The sequence below is a fragment of the Schistocerca gregaria genome, chromosome 3 (genome assembly GCF_023897955.1).
Source record: "Schistocerca gregaria isolate iqSchGreg1 chromosome 3, iqSchGreg1.2, whole genome shotgun sequence".
In the NCBI taxonomy this organism is placed as follows: domain Eukaryota; kingdom Metazoa; phylum Arthropoda; class Insecta; order Orthoptera; family Acrididae; genus Schistocerca; species Schistocerca gregaria.
The window spans coordinates 679,668,462-679,685,612 of NC_064922.1; the positions used below are offsets into that span (position 1 = coordinate 679,668,462).

The 17,151-nt window shown below is 42.2% G+C and overlaps 9 non-coding genes across 9 annotated transcripts; all 9 read right to left on the reverse strand.

Moving 5' to 3' along the window:
• Positions 1-1,207: 1,207 nt before the first annotated feature.
• LOC126357070 (U5 spliceosomal RNA) lies at positions 1,208-1,326 on the reverse strand. The gene has a single exon (XR_007566059.1). It is a non-coding gene; the product is annotated as a U5 spliceosomal RNA (small nuclear RNA).
• A 936-nt stretch (positions 1,327-2,262) lies between these two features.
• Positions 2,263-2,469, reverse strand: LOC126356875 (small nucleolar RNA U3). The gene has a single exon (XR_007565888.1). It is a non-coding gene; the product is annotated as a small nucleolar RNA U3 (small nucleolar RNA).
• A 2,569-nt stretch (positions 2,470-5,038) lies between these two features.
• Positions 5,039-5,157, reverse strand: LOC126357072 (U5 spliceosomal RNA). Its single transcript, XR_007566060.1, has one exon. It is a non-coding gene; the product is annotated as a U5 spliceosomal RNA (small nuclear RNA).
• Positions 5,158-6,093: 936 nt separating this feature from the next.
• Positions 6,094-6,300, reverse strand: LOC126356951 (small nucleolar RNA U3). Its single transcript, XR_007565955.1, has one exon. It is a non-coding gene; the product is annotated as a small nucleolar RNA U3 (small nucleolar RNA).
• Positions 6,301-8,869: 2,569 nt separating this feature from the next.
• Positions 8,870-8,988, reverse strand: LOC126357073 (U5 spliceosomal RNA). The gene has a single exon (XR_007566061.1). It is a non-coding gene; the product is annotated as a U5 spliceosomal RNA (small nuclear RNA).
• A 936-nt stretch (positions 8,989-9,924) lies between these two features.
• LOC126356877 (small nucleolar RNA U3) lies at positions 9,925-10,131 on the reverse strand. Its single transcript, XR_007565889.1, has one exon. It is a non-coding gene; the product is annotated as a small nucleolar RNA U3 (small nucleolar RNA).
• A 2,571-nt stretch (positions 10,132-12,702) lies between these two features.
• On the reverse strand, positions 12,703-12,821 carry LOC126357074 (U5 spliceosomal RNA). The gene has a single exon (XR_007566062.1). It is a non-coding gene; the product is annotated as a U5 spliceosomal RNA (small nuclear RNA).
• Positions 12,822-13,757: 936 nt separating this feature from the next.
• Positions 13,758-13,964, reverse strand: LOC126356952 (small nucleolar RNA U3). The gene has a single exon (XR_007565956.1). It is a non-coding gene; the product is annotated as a small nucleolar RNA U3 (small nucleolar RNA).
• A 2,569-nt stretch (positions 13,965-16,533) lies between these two features.
• Positions 16,534-16,652, reverse strand: LOC126357075 (U5 spliceosomal RNA). Its single transcript, XR_007566063.1, has one exon. It is a non-coding gene; the product is annotated as a U5 spliceosomal RNA (small nuclear RNA).
• Between the last annotated feature and the right edge of the window lie 499 nt (positions 16,653-17,151).

Below are 17,151 nucleotides of genomic sequence, written 5' to 3' on the forward strand. Positions count from 1 at the left end.
GTCACTCTATACCTGAGGAGGGAAACTACAATGCAGGGGAAGGAGCTTCGTTGTGAGCACTGTCCTGGTATTTCATCATTAACTCTTCTCAAGCCAAGTATGCACCACCTCTGTGTATGGCTGGGTCAATCAAAAAAGACAAGCAGCATCAACAACTCACAGGACACTATGAACATTTTTACCATTATCTGCACCACCTTCCACTGATTTACTGAAGAAGAAACTGCAAAGTCTGGCCAATTTTGTACACCAGTAATCTTGAAAACATTGGAGTCAACAGCAGATACATAGTTTCCAAGACTGTACCTAGGAACAACCCTTCAATTTCAAGATTTACATCTCACTGAGGCACATCACATCATACCCAAACTACACCTAGCAGGAAATTGCTACTCTATTCATTTCCAGCTATCTATGTCATATTCAACAAATGTCTCCCTCCCACCTACATCTTCTACAAAACTGAGTACATTGTTATGAACAAACAACCAATGCCATATTATGGCAACAATCCAGTGCCACTATTATCCACTCTCTTGAAAACAATTGAAATACTCATCCTGACCAACTATCCACCATCTTCAACCCAAATCTCACTCACACCATACCCACAAATCACAAACTTGTGCAGTAAAAATAATTTTGGGTTTCAAAACTCAATCTACTAATCACATACCAGTATTACTTACAACGCCTATCATTCATCATTCACTTCCAAATATCAGCTTATATGCTGTTGTGCAATTAAAGTGCAAATAAACACTAAACCATATAGCACTGAGGTATAGAAAGCGTTCACCAAGAGTTTCCACAATTATGCCTCTTGTGCCTCACACACACACAAATGTAACAACTCTTCACAATACAAAGCATTCACCTTCACCTCTGCACAATATTGCCTGCCATACATTATCGCAAGCACCACTCACATTACAATTCCTTTATGCTATTTCCAGATTAGTCTCCTGCCATTTATACAACTCAGACATTAAATAGCTCTCTTTCTCTTTACACTATCGTCTAACACACTGCACGCCATTTCAGGGCAAATGTACTTGTTTCATTATACTGCGACATGGCCTGTTACAATTTCAAATCAAGCAAAAACATCTACCTGATCCAACGTGCTCCGCTACTCCACACAACACAATCTACCTCTTCCTATTTACGCACATTATTGCTTACATTACGTTTTACTTGTGATTGTGGCTCAGCAATAGCCGAGCACTACGAAAAATACATTACAGACTCATTTAATGTTCCCCTCCACGGAAATCTTTAGTAAAAGGCGAAAGATTTATTCGATTTGAAGGGAAACCAGAGTGCCGATCAACGCACTCACTTCCATACTTATGGCTGCTTCTCTAGTACTTCTGCGCGAGAACGCGGAAAATTCTTTCCCTCTTGTCCACTTCTCTACCGTCAACAGACTTCCAGTGTTATGCAAGCACAAACCGCAAAACTAACTGCCAACGCTGAAATACGTGTCTGCCAAATGAGGTCGCTATTACTCTTTACATAACTATTTTCATCATTTCTGTCACCATCCAAGCTGCTTCATTACCTCACCTGCCGCCAGATGGCAGCACGCCTAATTCCTGTCGGCGACCCACCGTTTGACATACAACGTTCGGCACACAACTGCCCGCAGTGCTCTGCATCTAACACTAATCTCTCTCCTCCCCACCACACTCGTTCACTGAAAAAACTGACAACTAGATAGTTCTTTGTACGCGAAACTAGGCCACATCAGACGCAACGTGTATGTAGATGTGTAGTGCAAGGGAAATATCCCCTGCTCCCACACAACTAATACTAGCTGACAACAGAAACAAAATTTCTGTCGATAGTATTTGAACCAGTCTTATTCATTTGCGAAATTCATGCATTCCTTCTTGCTGGTAACAGTGCCTTGCAAATCACTCAATTCATGTTTTCTAGCCAAACGTGCTGCTCCTGATTGTTTCGTACATCATGCATTAGTGGTCATTATCAAGACTGTGTTGTGTGTCAGCTTTTTATGGTCATCAATTGCACTCTGCTTGTGCTGCTCACTCATTCTTGTAACTCAAAGTACGTCGTTGTCATCCAATCCTAGCACTTGCAGCAGGACAAATCAACTGGCTCGTCACCGTGCCACTCGGGAAACTTCCGCAAGGCTTTCATGACATGTCGCAATCAAAGTCCTTCCACAACATTTCTGCAACGCGGCGGGTCACGATACCGAAAGTATGACTTATGCTTCTGATCTATAATAAAACCACCACTCGGAAAGCGCTACTCCCTTCCCACATCCCTCAGAATGTGGTGAACGATCATCGATTACAACCAAGATGCAATGAATCTCGGTCGCATGCCTCACGCTCAGGGACAGTGCTACCACTCATCATCGTGGTTGCGTCTACTCCAGCTTTGAACTAGAGAGAGTTGAAGACATACTACAGAAATGATCCTGTGAAGTATGATCTTGCTTGCAAGCTATCACCGCTCGCTACTTATGCCACGAGACCGTCAACACGCCCTACGAGAATACGACACACTCTTCACATTCGCGATTTACTTATCGAAGAATTACTTAAGCTCGGACATTCTGCAAAGAACCTAGTTCTACTCCTATTTGGCCGCCATGATCTAACCTTTCCTCACTCAACTATTCTGTGCGCTACCAGTGCTTTTTGCATCCGAAATCAGAGACCATTGCCTCAGGCGAGACTGTATGTAAACACCGCTTGCAGCTCCGGCCGCTAGATGGGGGCCTGGGGCACATACAGTAGCATTCTATGGCGCAAGCAGACATGCCAAATAGTCACTGAAAGAGAAACACACAAGAGGGCAGTCATAGGACACTTGTGCTTTCTTTAAAACCGCCTCTCTCTTCGAAAATTTTCGCACCGCAATAGCGTATTCACCTCGCCCTAACAGTGCCAACTCTTGTCGATATTTGGCCACTTCCTCTTTCGTTTCACCTTGCGTCTTACTTGATACCCCGCCCAACAGCTGCTGATACACGCTACACGCAATTAATGTGTTTCTCTCTGTATCTCTTTTCGCCTACCACGAGTATTGCTTTTCCTCACATGGCAATTATGAAAACACCCACAGCTAAACAAACACTTCCATTCAGCATCACGTCCATACTATCAGTCATACACCAGTAATTTCACAGCTACTTGCTCCACTAATACATTTCTTAATGTTACTGTTAAACAGATGAAGAATCAAAGTATACAACAAGTCTCTATGAACATCACTGTCAGGACATTATACGCATACCATGCCCATCTTTATGCTTCAACTATGATGGCCCATGTGCTATGAATAAAGAAATTTCTCATCAAATATCAAATAATTTTACAACTATATAACTACTCCGACTAGCCCCTTACTAAAACTCTAGATGTTTAGCAATCCCGCCATCAATCTCAGAATAATCGCAAGCAGTGCTTTCATCCCATGAGCACTTCTTTGCAAACAAAACCACAAAACTACTTTTTATACTAGCTTCCTTGTCACAGTGAACAGGGAACTAATGCTAGTGCCCCAGTTTACTCAAAAACTTTTTCGCTTGCAACATATAAACAGCCAACTTGAACCTCTGGGATTTTCAAACACACACAGAAAACTTAATTCCACAGAAATTTAGGAGTAACAGTGGTTGCCTGACATTTTCATACATACTCAAATAGCTACTTCTATGCACTTCACACAATGTTCTCATCATGTTCCACCAGAGAACACAGTTATCACTATGAATGGATTCTGGTAAAAGAGCCTTCAAACCACAAACAGCCTGATCAAAGTGATTATCTCCACATCCTCTGCCAATATCATGTCACTCTATACCTGAGGAGGGAAACTACAATGCAGGGGAAGGAGCTTCGTTGTGAGCACTGTCCTGGTATTTCATCATTAACTCTTCTCAAGCCAAGTATGCACCACCTCTGTGTATGGCTGGGTCAATCAAAAAAGACAAGCAGCATCAACAACTCACAGGACACTATGAACATTTTTACCATTATCTGCACCACCTTCCACTGATTTACTGAAGAAGAAACTGCAAAGTCTGGCCAATTTTGTACACCAGTAATCTTGAAAACATTGGAGTCAACAGCAGATACATAGTTTCCAAGACTGTACCTAGGAACAACCCTTCAATTTCAAGATTTACATCTCACTGAGGCACATCACATCATACCCAAACTACACCTAGCAGGAAATTGCTACTCTATTCATTTCCAGCTATCTATGTCATATTCAACAAATGTCTCCCTCCCACCTACATCTTCTACAAAACTGAGTACATTGTTATGAACAAACAACCAATGCCATATTATGGCAACAATCCAGTGCCACTATTATCCACTCTCTTGAAAACAATTGAAATACTCATCCTGACCAACTATCCACCATCTTCAACCCAAATCTCACTCACACCATACCCACAAATCACAAACTTGTGCAGTAAAAATAATTTTGGGTTTCAAAACTCAATCTACTAATCACATACCAGTATTACTTACAACGCCTATCATTCATCATTCACTTCCAAATATCAGCTTATATGCTGTTGTGCAATTAAAGTGCAAATAAACACTAAACCATATAGCACTGAGGTATAGAAAGCGTTCACCAAGAGTTTCCACAATTATGCCTCTTGTGCCTCACACACACACAAATGTAACAACTCTTCACAATACAAAGCATTCACCTTCACCTCTGCACAATATTGCCTGCCATACATTATCGCAAGCACCACTCACATTACAATTCCTTTATGCTATTTCCAGATTAGTCTCCTGCCATTTATACAACTCAGACATTAAATAGCTCTCTTTCTCTTTACACTATCGTCTAACACACTGCACGCCATTTCAGGGCAAATGTACTTGTTTCATTATACTGCGACATGGCCTGTTACAATTTCAAATCAAGCAAAAACATCTACCTGATCCAACGTGCTCCGCTACTCCACACAACACAATCTACCTCTTCCTATTTACGCACATTATTGCTTACATTACGTTTTACTTGTGATTGTGGCTCAGCAATAGCCGAGCACTACGAAAAATACATTACAGACTCATTTAATGTTCCCCTCCACGGAAATCTTTAGTAAAAGGCGAAAGATTTATTCGATTTGAAGGGAAACCAGAGTGCCGATCAACGCACTCACTTCCATACTTATGGCTGCTTCTCTAGTACTTCTGCGCGAGAACGCGGAAAATTCTTTCCCTCTTGTCCACTTTTCTACCGTCAACAGACTTCCAGTGTTATGCAAGCACAAACCGCAAAACTAACTGCCAACGCTGAAATACGTGTCTGCCAAATGAGGTCGCTATTACTCTTTACATAACTATTTTCATCATTTCTGTCACCATCCAAGCTGCTTCATTACCTCACCTGCCGCCAGATGGCAGCACGCCTAATTCCTGTCGGCGACCCACCGTTTGACATACAACGTTCGGCACACAACTGCCCGCAGTGCTCTGCATCTAACACTAATCTCTCTCCTCCCCACCACACTCGTTCACTGAAAAAACTGACAACTAGATAGTTCTTTGTACGCGAAACTAGGCCACATCAGACGCAACGTGTATGTAGATGTGTAGTGCAAGGGAAATATCCCCTGCTCCCACACAACTAATACTAGCTGACAACAGAAACAAAATTTCTGTCGATAGTATTTGAACCAGTCTTATTCATTTGCGAAATTCATGCATTCCTTCTTGCTGGTAACAGTGCCTTGCAAATCACTCAATTCATGTTTTCTAGCCAAACGTGCTGCTCCTGATTGTTTCGTACATCATGCATTAGTGGTCATTATCAAGACTGTGTTGTGTGTCAGCTTTTTATGGTCATCAATTGCACTCTGCTTGTGCTGCTCACTCATTCTTGTAACTCAAAGTACGTCGTTGTCATCCAATCCTAGCACTTGCAGCAGGACAAATCAACTGGCTCGTCACCGTGCCACTCGGGAAACTTCCGCAAGGCTTTCATGACATGTCGCAATCAAAGTCCTTCCACAACATTTCTGCAACGCGGCGGGTCACGATACCGAAAGTATGACTTATGCTTCTGATCTATAATAAAACCACCACTCGGAAAGCGCTACTCCCTTCCCACATCCCTCAGAATGTGGTGAACGATCATCGATTACAACCATGATGCAATGAATCTCGGTCGCATGCCTCACGCTCAGGGACAGTGCTACCACTCATCATCGTGGTTGCGTCTACTCCAGCTTTGAACTAGAGAGAGTTGAAGACATACTACAGAAATGATCCTGTGAAGTATGATCTTGCTTGCAAGCTATCACCGCTCGCTACTTATGCCACGAGACCGTCAACACGCCCTACGAGAATACGACACACTCTTCACATTCGCGATTTACTTATCGAAGAATTACTTAAGCTCGGACATTCTGCAAAGAACCTAGTTCTACTCCTATTTGGCCGCCATGATCTAACCTTTCCTCACTCAACTATTCTGTGCGCTACCAGTGCTTTTTGCATCCGAAATCAGAGACCATTGCCTCAGGCGAGACTGTATGTAAACACCGCTTGCAGCTCCGGCCGCTAGATGGGGGCCTGGGGCACATACAGTAGCATTCTATGGCGCAAGCAGACATGCCAAATAGTCACTGAAAGAGAAACACACAAGAGGGCAGTCATAGGACACTTGTGCTTTCTTTAAAACCGCCTCTCTCTTCGAAAATTTTCGCACCGCAATAGCGTATTCACCTCGCCCTAACAGTGCCAACTCTTGTCGATATTTGGCCACTTCCTCTTTCGTTTCACCTTGCGTCTTACTTGATACCCCGCCCAACAGCTGCTGATACACGCTACACGCAATTAATGTGTTTCTCTCTGTATCTCTTTTCGCCTACCACGAGTATTGCTTTTCCTCACATGGCAATTATGAAAACACCCACAGCTAAACAAACACTTCCATTCAGCATCACGTCCATACTATCAGTCATACACCAGTAATTTCACAGCTACTTGCTCCACTAATACATTTCTTAATGTTACTGTTAAACAGATGAAGAATCAAAGTATACAACAAGTCTCTATGAACATCACTGTCAGGACATTATACGCATACCATGCCCATCTTTATGCTTCAACTATGATGGCCCATGTGCTATGAATAAAGAAATTTCTCATCAAATATCAAATAATTTTACAACTATATAACTACTCCGACTAGCCCCTTACTAAAACTCTAGATGTTTAGCAATCCCGCCATCAATCTCAGAATAATCGCAAGCAGTGCTTTCATCCCATGAGCACTTCTTTGCAAACAAAACCACAAAACTACTTTTTATACTAGCTTCCTTGTCACAGTGAACAGGGAACTAATGCTAGTGCCCCAGTTTACTCAAAAACTTTTTCGCTTGCAACATATAAACAGCCAACTTGAACCTCTGGGATTTTCAAACACACACAGAAAACTTAATTCCACAGAAATTTAGGAGTAACAGTGGTTGCCTGACATTTTCATACATACTCAAATAGCTACTTCTATGCACTTCACACAATGTTCTCATCATGTTCCACCAGAGAACACAGTTATCACTATGAATGGATTCTGGTAAAAGAGCCTTCAAACCACAAACAGCCTGATCAAAGTGATTATCTCCACATCCTCTGCCAATATCATGTCACTCTATACCTGAGGAGGGAAACTACAATGCAGGGGAAGGAGCTTCGTTGTGAGCACGGTCCTGTTATTTCATCATTAACTCTTCTCAAGCCAAGTATGCACCACCTCTGTGTATGGCTGGGTCAATCAAAAAAGACAAGCAGCATCAACAACTCACAGGACACTATGAACATTTTTACCATTATCTGCACCACCTTCCACTGATTTACTGAAGAAGAAACTGCAAAGTCTGGCCAATTTTGTACACCAGTAATCTTGAAAACATTGGAGTCAACAGCAGATACATAGTTTCCAAGACTGTACCTAGGAACAACCCTTCAATTTCAAGATTTACATCTCACTGAGGCACATCACATCATACCCAAACTACACCTAGCAGGAAATTGCTACTCTATTCATTTCCAGCTATCTATGTCATATTCAACAAATGTCTCCCTCCCACCTACATCTTCTACAAAACTGAGTACATTGTTATGAACAAACAACCAATGCCATATTATGGCAACAATCCAGTGCCACTATTATCCACTCTCTTGAAAACAATTGAAATACTCATCCTGACCAACTATCCACCATCTTCAACCCAAATCTCACTCACACCATACCCACAAATCACAAACTTGTGCAGTAAAAATAATTTTGGGTTTCAAAACTCAATCTACTAATCACATACCAGTATTACTTACAACGCCTATCATTCATCATTCACTTCCAAATATCAGCTTATATGCTGTTGTGCAATTAAAGTGCAAATAAACACTAAACCATATAGCACTGAGGTATAGAAAGCGTTCACCAAGAGTTTCCACAATTATGCCTCTTGTGCCTCACACACACACAAATGTAACAACTCTTCACAATACAAAGCATTCACCTTCACCTCTGCACAATATTGCCTGCCATACATTATCGCAAGCACCACTCACATTACAATTCCTTTATGCTATTTCCAGATTAGTCTCCTGCCATTTATACAACTCAGACATTAAATAGCTCTCTTTCTCTTTACACTATCGTCTAACACACTGCACGCCATTTCAGGGCAAATGTACTTGTTTCATTATACTGCGACATGGCCTGTTACAATTTCAAATCAAGCAAAAACATCTACCTGATCCAACGTGCTCCGCTACTCCACACAACACAATCTACCTCTTCCTATTTACGCACATTATTGCTTACATTACGTTTTACTTGTGATTGTGGCTCAGCAATAGCCGAGCACTACGAAAAATACATTACAGACTCATTTAATGTTCCCCTCCACGGAAATCTTTAGTAAAAGGCGAAAGATTTATTCGATTTGAAGGGAAACCAGAGTGCCGATCAACGCACTCACTTCCATACTTATGGCTGCTTCTCTAGTACTTCTGCGCGAGAACGCGGAAAATTCTTTCCCTCTTGTCCACTTCTCTACCGTCAACAGACTTCCAGTGTTATGCAAGCACAAACCGCAAAACTAACTGCCAACGCTGAAATACGTGTCTGCCAAATGAGGTCGCTATTACTCTTTACATAACTATTTTCATCATTTCTGTCACCATCCAAGCTGCTTCATTACCTCACCTGCCGCCAGATGGCAGCACGCCTAATTCCTGTCAGCGACCCACCGTTTGACATACAACGTTCGGCACACAACTGCCCGCAGTGCTCTGCATCTAACACTAATCTCTCTCCTCCCCACCACACTCGTTCACTGAAAAAACTGACAACTAGATAGTTCTTTGTACGCGAAACTAGGCCACATCAGACGCAACGTGTATGTAGATGTGTAGTGCAAGGGAAATATCCCCTGCTCCCACACAACTAATACTAGCTGACAACAGAAACAAAATTTCTGTCGATAGTATTTGAACCAGTCTTATTCATTTGCGAAATTCATGCATTCCTTCTTGCTGGTAACAGTGCCTTGCAAATCACTCAATTCATGTTTTCTAGCCAAACGTGCTGCTCCTGATTGTTTCGTACATCATGCATTAGTGGTCATTATCAAGACTGTGTTGTGTGTCAGCTTTTTATGGTCATCAATTGCACTCTGCTTGTGCTGCTCACTCATTCTTGTAACTCAAAGTACGTCGTTGTCATCCAATCCTAGCACTTGCAGCAGGACAAATCAACTGGCTCGTCACCGTGCCACTCGGGAAACTTCCGCAAGGCTTTCATGACATGTCGCAATCAAAGTCCTTCCACAACATTTCTGCAACGCGGCGGGTCACGATACCGAAAGTATGACTTATGCTTCTGATCTATAATAAAACCACCACTCGGAAAGCGCTACTCCCTTCCCACATCCCTCAGAATGTGGTGAACGATCATCGATTACAACCAAGATGCAATGAATCTCGGTCGCATGCCTCACGCTCAGGGACAGTGCTACCACTCATCATCGTGGTTGCGTCTACTCCAGCTTTGAACTAGAGAGAGTTGAAGACATACTACAGAAATGATCCTGTGAAGTATGATCTTGCTTGCAAGCTATCACCGCTCGCTACTTATGCCACGAGACCGTCAACACGCCCTACGAGAATACGACACACTCTTCACATTCGCGATTTACTTATCGAAGAATTACTTAAGCTCGGACATTCTGCAAAGAACCTAGTTCTACTCCTATTTGGCCGCCATGATCTAACCTTTCCTCACTCAACTATTCTGTGCGCTACCAGTGCTTTTTGCATCCGAAATCAGAGACCATTGCCTCAGGCGAGACTGTATGTAAACACCGCTTGCAGCTCCGGCCGCTAGATGGGGGCCTGGGGCACATACAGTAGCATTCTATGGCGCAAGCAGACATGCCAAATAGTCACTGAAAGAGAAACACACAAGAGGGCAGTCATAGGACACTTGTGCTTTCTTTAAAACCGCCTCTCTCTTCGAAAATTTTCGCACCGCAATAGCGTATTCACCTCGCCCTAACAGTGCCAACTCTTGTCGATATTTGGCCACTTCCTCTTTCGTTTCACCTTGCGTCTTACTTGATACCCCGCCCAACAGCTGCTGATACACGCTACACGCAATTAATGTGTTTCTCTCTGTATCTCTTTTCGCCTACCACGAGTATTGCTTTTCCTCACATGGCAATTATGAAAACACCCACAGCTAAACAAACACTTCCATTCAGCATCACGTCCATACTATCAGTCATACACCAGTAATTTCACAGCTACTTGCTCCACTAATACATTTCTTAATGTTACTGTTAAACAGATGAAGAATCAAAGTATACAACAAGTCTCTATGAACATCACTGTCAGGACATTATACGCATACCATGCCCATCTTTATGCTTCAACTATGATGGCCCATGTGCTATGAATAAAGAAATTTCTCATCAAATATCAAATAATTTTACAACTATATAACTACTCCGACTAGCCCCTTACTAAAACTCTAGATGTTTAGCAATCCCGCCATCAATCTCAGAATAATCGCAAGCAGTGCTTTCATCCCATGAGCACTTCTTTGCAAACAAAACCACAAAACTACTTTTTATACTAGCTTCCTTGTCACAGTGAACAGGGAACTAATGCTAGTGCCCCAGTTTACTCAAAAACTTTTTCGCTTGCAACATATAAACAGCCAACTTGAACCTCTGGGATTTTCAAACACACACAGAAAACTTAATTCCACAGAAATTTAGGAGTAACAGTGGTTGCCTGACATTTTCATACATACTCAAATAGCTACTTCTATGCACTTCACACAATGTTCTCATCATGTTTCACCAGAGAACACAGTTATCACTATGAACGGATTCTGGTAAAAGAGCCTTCAAACCACAAACAGCCTGATCAAAGTGATTATCTCCACATCCTCTGCCAATATCATGTCACTCTATACCTGAGGAGGGAAACTACAATGCAGGGGAAGGAGCTTCGTTGTGAGCACTGTCCTGGTATTTCATCATTAACTCTTCTCAAGCCAAGTATGCACCACCTCTGTGTATGGCTGGGTCAATCAAAAAAGACAAGCAGCATCAACAACTCACAGGACACTATGAACATTTTTACCATTATCTGCACCACCTTCCACTGATTTACTGAAGAAGAAACTGCAAAGTCTGGCCAATTTTGTACACCAGTAATCTTGAAAACATTGGAGTCAACAGCAGATACATAGTTTCCAAGACTGTACCTAGGAACAACCCTTCAATTTCAAGATTTACATCTCACTGAGGCACATCACATCATACCCAAACTACACCTAGCAGGAAATTGCTACTCTATTCATTTCCAGCTATCTATGTCATATTCAACAAATGTCTCCCTCCCACCTACATCTTCTACAAAACTGAGTACATTGTTATGAACAAACAACCAATGCCATATTATGGCAACAATCCAGTGCCACTATTATCCACTCTCTTGAAAACAATTGAAATACTCATCCTGACCAACTATCCACCATCTTCAACCCAAATCTCACTCACACCATACCCACAAATCACAAACTTGTGCAGTAAAAATAATTTTGGGTTTCAAAACTCAATCTACTAATCACATACCAGTATTACTTACAACGCCTATCATTCATCATTCACTTCCAAATATCAGCTTATATGCTGTTGTGCAATTAAAGTGCAAATAAACACTAAACCATATAGCACTGAGGTATAGAAAGCGTTCACCAAGAGTTTCCACAATTATGCCTCTTGTGCCTCACACACACACACAAATGTAACAACTCTTCACAATACAAAGCATTCACCTTCACCTCTGCACAATATTGCCTGCCATACATTATCGCAAGCACCACTCACATTACAATTCCTTTATGCTATTTCCAGATTAGTCTCCTGCCATTTATACAACTCAGACATTAAATAGCTCTCTTTCTCTTTACACTATCGTCTAACACACTGCACGCCATTTCAGGGCAAATGTACTTGTTTCATTATACTGCGACATGGCCTGTTACAATTTCAAATCAAGCAAAAACATCTACCTGATCCAACGTGCTCCGCTACTCCACACAACACAATCTACCTCTTCCTATTTACGCACATTATTGCTTACATTACGTTTTACTTGTGATTGTGGCTCAGCAATAGCCGAGCACTACGAAAAATACATTACAGACTCATTTAATGTTCCCCTCCACGGAAATCTTTAGTAAAAGGCGAAAGATTTATTCGATTTGAAGGGAAACCAGAGTGCCGATCAACGCACTCACTTCCATACTTATGGCTGCTTCTCTAGTACTTCTGCGCGAGAACGCGGAAAATTCTTTCCCTCTTGTCCACTTCTCTACCGTCAACAGACTTCCAGTGTTATGCAAGCACAAACCGCAAAACTAACTGCCAACGCTGAAATACGTGTCTGCCAAATGAGGTCGCTATTACTCTTTACATAACTATTTTCATCATTTCTGTCACCATCCAAGCTGCTTCATTACCTCACCTGCCGCCAGATGGCAGCACGCCTAATTCCTGTCGGCGACCCACCGTTTGACATACAACGTTCGGCACACAACTGCCCGCAGTGCTCTGCATCTAACACTAATCTCTCTCCTCCCCACCACACTCGTTCACTGAAAAAACTGACAACTAGATAGTTCTTTGTACGCGAAACTAGGCCACATCAGACGCAACGTGTATGTAGATGTGTAGTGCAAGGGAAATATCCCCTGCTCCCACACAACTAATACTAGCTGACAACAGAAACAAAATTTCTGTCGATAGTATTTGAACCAGTCTTATTCATTTGCGAAATTCATGCATTCCTTCTTGCTGGTAACAGTGCCTTGCAAATCACTCAATTCATGTTTTCTAGCCAAACGTGCTGCTCCTGATTGTTTCGTACATCATGCATTAGTGGTCATTATCAAGACTGTGTTGTGTGTCAGCTTTTTATGGTCATCAATTGCACTCTGCTTGTGCTGCTCACTCATTCTTGTAACTCAAAGTACGTCGTTGTCATCCAATCCTAGCACTTGCAGCAGGACAAATCAACTGGCTCGTCACCGTGCCACTCGGGAAACTTCCGCAAGGCTTTCATGACATGTCGCAATCAAAGTCCTTCCACAACATTTCTGCAACGCGGCGGGTCACGATACCGAAAGTATGACTTATGCTTCTGATCTATAATAAAACCACCACTCGGAAAGCGCTACTCCCTTCCCACATCCCTCAGAATGTGGTGAACGATCATCGATTACAACCATGATGCAATGAATCTCGGTCGCATGCCTCACGCTCAGGGACAGTGCTACCACTCATCATCGTGGTTGCGTCTACTCCAGCTTTGAACTAGAGAGAGTTGAAGACATACTACAGAAATGATCCTGTGAAGTATGATCTTGCTTGCAAGCTATCACCGCTCGCTACTTATGCCACGAGACCGTCAACACGCCCTACGAGAATACGACACACTCTTCACATTCGCGATTTACTTATCGAAGAATTACTTAAGCTCGGACATTCTGCAAAGAACCTAGTTCTACTCCTATTTGGCCGCCATGATCTAACCTTTCCTCACTCAACTATTCTGTGCGCTACCAGTGCTTTTTGCATCCGAAATCAGAGACCATTGCCTCAGGCGAGACTGTATGTAAACACCGCTTGCAGCTCCGGCCGCTAGATGGGGGCCTGGGGCACATACAGTAGCATTCTATGGCGCAAGCAGACATGCCAAATAGTCACTGAAAGAGAAACACACAAGAGGGCAGTCATAGGACACTTGTGCTTTCTTTAAAACCGCCTCTCTCTTCGAAAATTTTCGCACCGCAATAGCGTATTCACCTCGCCCTAACAGTGCCAACTCTTGTCGATATTTGGCCACTTCCTCTTTCGTTTCACCTTGCGTCTTACTTGATACCCCGCCCAACAGCTGCTGATACACGCTACACGCAATTAATGTGTTTCTCTCTGTATCTCTTTTCGCCTACCACGAGTATTGCTTTTCCTCACATGGCAATTATGAAAACACCCACAGCTAAACAAACACTTCCATTCAGCATCACGTCCATACTATCAGTCATACACCAGTAATTTCACAGCTACTTGCTCCACTAATACATTTCTTAATGTTACTGTTAAACAGATGAAGAATCAAAGTATACAACAAGTCTCTATGAACATCACTGTCAGGACATTATACGCATACCATGCCCATCTTTATGCTTCAACTATGATGGCCCATGTGCTATGAATAAAGAAATTTCTCATCAAATATCAAATAATTTTACAACTATATAACTACTCCGACTAGCCCCTTACTAAAACTCTAGATGTTTAGCAATCCCGCCATCAATCTCAGAATAATCGCAAGCAGTGCTTTCATCCCATGAGCACTTCTTTGCAAACAAAACCACAAAACTACTTTTTATACTAGCTTCCTTGTCACAGTGAACAGGGAACTAATGCTAGTGCCCCAGTTTACTCAAAAACTTTTTCGCTTGCAACATATAAACAGCCAACTTGAACCTCTGGGATTTTCAAACACACACAGAAAACTTAATTCCACAGAAATTTAGGAGTAACAGTGGTTGCCTGACATTTTCATACATACTCAAATAGCTACTTCTATGCACTTCACACAATGTTCTCATCATGTTCCACCAGAGAACACAGTTATCACTATGAATGGATTCTGGTAAAAGAGCCTTCAAACCACAAACAGCCTGATCAAAGTGATTATCTCCACATCCTCTGCCAATATCATGTCACTCTATACCTGAGGAGGGAAACTACAATGCAGGGGAAGGAGCTTCGTTGTGAGCACGGTCCTGTTATTTCATCATTAACTCTTCTCAAGCCAAGTATGCACCACCTCTGTGTATGGCTGGGTCAATCAAAAAAGACAAGCAGCATCAACAACTCACAGGACACTATGAACATTTTTACCATTATCTGCACCACCTTCCACTGATTTACTGAAGAAGAAACTGCAAAGTCTGGCCAATTTTGTACACCAGTAATCTTGAAAACATTGGAGTCAACAGCAGATACATAGTTTCCAAGACTGTACCTAGGAACAACCCTTCAATTTCAAGATTTACATCTCACTGAGGCACATCACATCATACCCAAACTACACCTAGCAGGAAATTGCTACTCTATTCATTTCCAGCTATCTATGTCATATTCAACAAATGTCTCCCTCCCACCTACATCTTCTACAAAACTGAGTACATTGTTATGAACAAACAACCAATGCCATATTATGGCAACAATCCAGTGCCACTATTATCCACTCTCTTGAAAACAATTGAAATACTCATCCTGACCAACTATCCACCATCTTCAACCCAAATCTCACTCACACCATACCCACAAATCACAAACTTGTGCAGTAAAAATAATTTTGGGTTTCAAAACTCAATCTACTAATCACATACCAGTATTACTTACAACGCCTATCATTCATCATTCACTTCCAAATATCAGCTTATATGCTGTTGTGCAATTAAAGTGCAAATAAACACTAAACCATATAGCACTGAGGTATAGAAAGCGTTCACCAAGAGTTTCCACAATTATGCCTCTTGTGCCTCACACACACACAAATGTAACAACTCTTCACAATACAAAGCATTCACCTTCACCTCTGCACAATATTGCCTGCCATACATTATCGCAAGCACCACTCACATTACAATTCCTTTATGCTATTTCCAGATTAGTCTCCTGCCATTTATACAACTCAGACATTAAATAGCTCTCTTTCTCTTTACACTATCGTCTAACACACTGCACGCCATTTCAGGGCAAATGTACTTGTTTCATTATACTGCGACATGGCCTGTTACAATTTCAAATCAAGCAAAAACATCTACCTGATCCAACGTGCTCCGCTACTCCACACAACACAATCTACCTCTTCCTATTTACGCACATTATTGCTTACATTACGTTTTACTTGTGATTGTGGCTCAGCAATAGCCGAGCACTACGAAAAATACATTACAGACTCATTTAATGTTCCCCTCCACGGAAATCTTTAGTAAAAGGCGAAAGATTTATTCGATTTGAAGGGAAACCAGAGTGCCGATCAACGCACTCACTTCCATACTTATGGCTGCTTCTCTAGTACTTCTGCGCGAGAACGCGGAAAATTCTTTCCCTCTTGTCCACTTCTCTACCGTCAACAGACTTCCAGTGTTATGCAAGCACAAACCGCAAAACTAACTGCCAACGCTGAAATACGTGTCTGCCAAATGAGGTCGCTATTACTCTTTACATAACTATTTTCATCATTTCTGTCACCATCCAAGCTGCTTCATTACCTCACCTGCCGCCAGATGGCAGCACGCCTAATTCCTGTCGGCGACCCACCGTTTGACATACAACGTTCGGCACACAACTGCCCGCAGTGCTCTGCATCTAACACTAATCTCTCTCCTCCCCACCACACTCGTTCACTGAAAAAACTGACAACTAGATAGTTCTTTGTACGCGAAACTAGGCCACATCAGACGCAACGTGTATGTAGATGTGTAGTGCAAGGGAAATATCCCCTGCTCCCACACAACTAATACTAGCTGACA